Genomic DNA, 5,640 nt, shown 5'->3' on the forward strand with positions numbered 1-5,640 from the left:
TTCTGGCTCAAACCTCTTCCAGCTCATGCTCACTCATGAATTTGTGTGGGAGGGTGATTTTCGATGGGTCCAACTTCAACGATTGGATCTGCAACATTCGAATGGTTACCCGTTACGAGGACAAGGAGTATGTTCTCGATAAGTGGCTGAAATAAGTCAACGTCAACACTGCTACTCCTAAAGAGATTGTTGCCTTAGAAGCTCACGAGCGAGATGCCACGAAAGTCCATTACATCATACTCGTGATAATGATCGGCGAACTCCAAAAGTCCTACGAGGACTACTACCCCTATGAGATACATCAAGATTTAATGGATAGGTACCATCAAAGCACAAGGCAGGAGAAGTATGTGATCGTCGTTGCGATGGCCACTACCAAAATGAAGGACGGAGAGTCTGTTACAACCCCCCTGCAGAAAATGCAGAGATATGTGGACCGCTTGCTGAAGTTAAATATTAACTTCAATGAGGAGCTGGCCATAGATATCGTACTTCACTCTTTACCTCCTTGTTACAACTAGTTCTGCATGACCTCCCACATGAACAAGGAGGAGGTCACTCTAAGCAAGCTTCAAGGCCTACTAAGGACTGTTGAGAGTAGTCTAAAAGATAAATTTGTTGCATTAACTCCTACTGCAAATGCCCTCGCCTTGTCTATTGGGCAAGAGAAGCGTAAGAAGAGGAAGGCTCCTTCTAAGAGCCACAAGGTAAAGTCCCACGATGGTACTTCTTCTAGTGGAACCAAGGTTGGTCCTGTTGCACCCTCCTCCAACCCGAAGGATGCAGAGTGCTACTACTGCCACGAGAAAGGGCATTGGAAACGAAGCTGCCCGAAGTACTTGCAAGATATCAAGGATGGAAAGATTAAGCCATCCTTCGTAGGTATTTATACTATTCATTCTAACAACTCATCATATGCTATGTCTTGGGTCCTTGATACAGGGTGTGGTTTTCACATTTGTTCTGATTTGCAGGGCCTAAGAAGAAGTAGGGATGTGGAGCATGGGAAGACAAACTTGATCATTGGGAATAGGAAAGCATCGTCTGTCGCCAAGATTGGAGTTTACTGTTTAGTGCTTAGTAGTGGGTTAGGTGTAGATTTGAATAATTGTTGTTATTTGTTAGAAATGACACGAAACATTATTTCTTTTCATGGTTTGTATAAACAAGGTTTTAGATTTTCGTTTGATAATGAAAAAGGTTCTATTAATGCTTTCTTTAATGGTATTTTCTATTTTGAAGCATTGCCTGATAATGGAATATATGAAACTGTGATGGTTGTATACAACTTAGGAAATGATGTATTGTACATCGATTCTTCCAATGACTTGGATAAAGCATGCTTGTGGCATTGTCATCATGGACATGTCAACAAGAGCCCAACTCCAAAAGGATGGAGTCTTAGAGTCATTCGACCTTAGGGACGATAACATACGTGAATCTTGTTTACTCGGAAAGGTGACCAAGTCACCCTTCACTGGAACTTGTGAAAGGAGTGAGGGTTTATTGGATCTCATACACATCGATGTGTGTGGTCCCTTTAGATCCACCACAAGGGATGCGAACCGCTTCTATGTGACTATCACCAATTATTATAGCAAATATGGATATATCTACTTAATCAATCACAAGTCAGAAACCTTTGAAAAATTCAAAGAGTTTAAGCAAGAAGTGGAGAATCAGATGGGCAGGAAAATTAAGATGCTCCGTTCGATTGAGGAGGAAACTCCTGTCGAACCAATTGACGAGTCCTTACCTCTTAGACGTTCCAGTAGAGTTAGTGTTCCACATGTGTTATATGGTTTTCATATAATAAGTGAGGGTGATACGTTTATTAGTGATAGTACACTAGTAAATTTGAATGAACCTAACAGCTACAAGGAAGCCATGGCGGGCCCGGAGTCTGCAAGTTGGAAAGAGGCTATGGACAACGAGCTTCAGTCCATGTATGACAACCAAGTTTGGAATTTGGTTGACAATGTGCCAGGTCGTAAGACGGTCGTGTGCAAATGGATCTTCAGGAAGAAGACCGACATGGATGGGAAAGTGCACACTTATAAGGTGTGATTGGTTATGAAGGGCTTTACTCAAACTCCCGGAGTTGACTATGATGAGACCTTCTAACCAGTAGCGAAGATAAAGTCTATAAGGGTGATGCTAGCCATTGTTGCGTTTCATGATTATGAAATATGGCAGACGGATGTCAAAACCACTTTCCTTAATGGGAAATTGGCTGAGGATGTTTACATGAGTTGTCCGTAAGGTTTTGTCGACGCAAAACACCCGAATAGAGTGTGCAAGCTTGAGAAATCCATTTATGGATTGAAATAAGCATCTTGCGGATGGAGTCTTTGTTTCGATGAGAAAGTCAAAGAGTTTGGTTTCGTGCAAAGTGTGGATGAGTCATGCGTATATGTCAAAGCTATTGGGAGTATAGTTAGCTTCCTCATTTTGTATGTCGATGATATACTACTCATAGGAAACGACGTCCCAACCCTGCAGGAGGTTAAGTCCTGGCTTGGGAAGTGCTTCGCTATGAAGGAGCTTAAAGAAGCTGCTTATATTCTTGGGATAAGGATAGTGAGAAATAGGAGTAAAAGACTAATAGGAATTAGTCAAAGTACTTACTTTGACAAAGTACTTACTTTGACAAAGTACTAAAGCGTTTTAGTATGGAGAATTCCAAGAAAAGGGAGTTACCAATCCAAAGCAATGCCAAGTTGAGTAAGACTCAAAGCCCGAGTACCAAAACCGAGATAGCAGAAACAAGTCGAGTACCTTATGCTTCTGCAGTTGGCTCGATCATGTATGTTATGACTTGTACTCACCCTGATGTGGCCTTCACTTTGAGCGTGGTCTGCAGATATCAAGGGAACCCTGGTAGAGCACATTGGACCGCAGTCAATAATATTCTTAAGTATCTTTGTAGGACCAAGGAATGGTTTCTTATCCTCGGTGGGAATGATGAGTTAAGGGTGCGAGGGTGTAGTGACGCAAGTTTTCAGACTGGCCGAGACAACTTTCACTCTCATTCAGGCTAGGTCTTTACCCTAAATAGAGGAGCAGTGACTTGGAAAAGTTCCAAGCATGAGACCGTAGCTGATTCAACGTGAGAATCAGAGTACATAGCAACGAGCGAAGCGTCAAAGGAGACGATATGGTTGAAGAGCTTCATCGAAGACCTTGGAGTTGTGCTAGCCATAAAGGAACCTGTGGAGATTTTCTGTGAAAATGAAGGTGTGGTTGCCTTGACCAAGGAACCGAGGGATCATGGCAGATCCAGACATATCGACATGAAATATCACTTTATTAGACATCGGGTAAAAGAGGGACTCCTCGTAGTTAAGAGGGTATCGTCAAAGGAGAACCCTGCAGATCCCCCCACGAAGGGATTGAGTAGGGTCAAGCACTTGCAGCACGCTAGGAGCATTGGGCTGAAGGACGATATTAGTTTTATTGATTAGATGGCTTTTAGAAACTTGTAATAGCAAATTGTAATTAACATTTGATGATTAAATAAAGGTGTTTTATTTATAAGTAAAGTTACTGTCTTGTTTTAATTATTAACTATTGTTTCATTTTGTATGTTTTGACTTCCTAAATAATGAGATTATTTAAACTATCCACGTTCGTTCATATGTTGGAAGTAGATATGAAAAAATATTGTCATGAATTGGCTTGTAGACTGTGTAAAGTGTATTAGACATAGCAAAAGTTTGCTGCAACATTCATAAGTACTTATGAAATAAGATTTGAGTATTGGATTAGACCCCCGCTCACTTGAATCACTTCATGGAAATAATCACGAGTGATTGTGAGACGATAATATCATATAGTCTTTAAACCTAGATATATGGTTTATTGTTTGCAAGTTGGTTGTGCATTGATAATGCGTAAACGCATCAGTAACTTGATGTTATAAAACACATTGTTGTGTATGATTTGATGAGTGAATAGTAAATGCATATAAGTCGAAGTTTATATGTTCCTTTTATCCTGCGAGGGTAAAAGCGATATCCTTGGCCCCTCGATGATTTGGTTTGACTTATGTGTCGGGCCCGGTCAGGATTGAGTTGATGTGTTCAAATAAGTTCTATGTCAGACAGATCAGAGATCGAGAAACAAACTGTTAGACAATGAGTATGACTATGTTCCATGTGATTGTCCACACAATATCTTGAGAACGAAGGACTATACGATCCCTTATCTAAAGGACGTGTTAAAGTTCGACAGAGGCTTTTGAGAGCTACGATTACTAATCGGATTTTGAAGTCGTACTTGCATTTATAGTTATTAGACTTATCCAAGTGGGAGACTGTTGGATTAGTAGTGTCTAAGTCCATACCTATATTTGGTATGTACCTGACCCGGTTGTAGCATGGTCCTTTTGGGTTGCCTTCACCAGAGCAACTTGATTGGATGATTAATGGAGAAAGAGATTATTATGGTTTATTAATATATTATATGAATAATATATTAAAAGAGAAATCATATTTGTTTGGTTAATATTATTCAACAATTCATTAAGAATTAATTTTGTGAACAAAAGAGATTAATTAAACTTTGGGGACTGAAATTGTAATTATTGGATAGTTGCAAAGTAGGTTGAGAAACCCTAGAGATAGGGTGGACGAAATCCTTATAGATAGCCCATAAGATTTCGTCCAAGATAGGGATCCAGAAGGTTCTTATGGGCTGCTTGGTGGCTAAGTAATCGGAGAAGGACTCTGACTGAAACCCTAATCTCACACCTATATAAAGGACCCATATGCTTCATATTTCGGCTACCACTTGAACCCTAGAGATCCAAGAGTCAATTTTGATCCTTCCCCCTCTCTCAAAGATCTTCCAACATGCTTTGGTGTTTATGATTCATTAGAGGCATCGCATTTGAGTGGCTAGGTTCTCATAAGCTAAAGATCTTCAAGCAGCAATCAAAGGTAACATTTTTACTAGTTTATTTATGTTGATTCAAAGTTTTGTTGTATGCTAGATTAGGGTTTGCAAGTCTTGGACAATATTGCATGTAGAAATAGAAAAACTAGATCCAAGTAATTAAGGTTTGCATGAACACCATAGGAATGTCGTTTTGCTCATAACCCAACATTTATTATTACATTTATTGCAATTATTACATTAAAATATTATGTGGAAATTAATAAAATGAAAAAAAAACCACAAAATACCATATGGAAAAAACTTAATTGAAAATAACCACAAAATGACATGTGGCCAAATCAATGAGAGTGTGACATATGTCAAAAAGTTCTTTTTATTTATTACGGATGATATATATATATATATATATATATATATATATATATATATATATATATATATATATATATATATATATATATATAAACGAAGTTTAAACCTATAGAAACCACGTTTGATAAAAAAAATATCAATCATTATTCAAAATCGTAATAAGTAATCAAATATTTGCAACAAATTTATTAATTTACAAAGATAGAAGTTTTGTCAATAACTTTATAATTTTATTTTAAAATTAATTTAGACATTGTCATGAATATCCAATTTACGTTTTATATATTTAGATATTTTATAAAAGCATGAGTTTTTACAATGCAATATACATTTGAGTATAGTGAAAAAAAACATAATAAATCGTGTAAA

Source organism: Lactuca sativa, chromosome 3 (assembly GCF_002870075.4).
Source record: "Lactuca sativa cultivar Salinas chromosome 3, Lsat_Salinas_v11, whole genome shotgun sequence".
Lineage (NCBI taxonomy): Eukaryota > Viridiplantae > Streptophyta > Magnoliopsida > Asterales > Asteraceae > Lactuca > Lactuca sativa.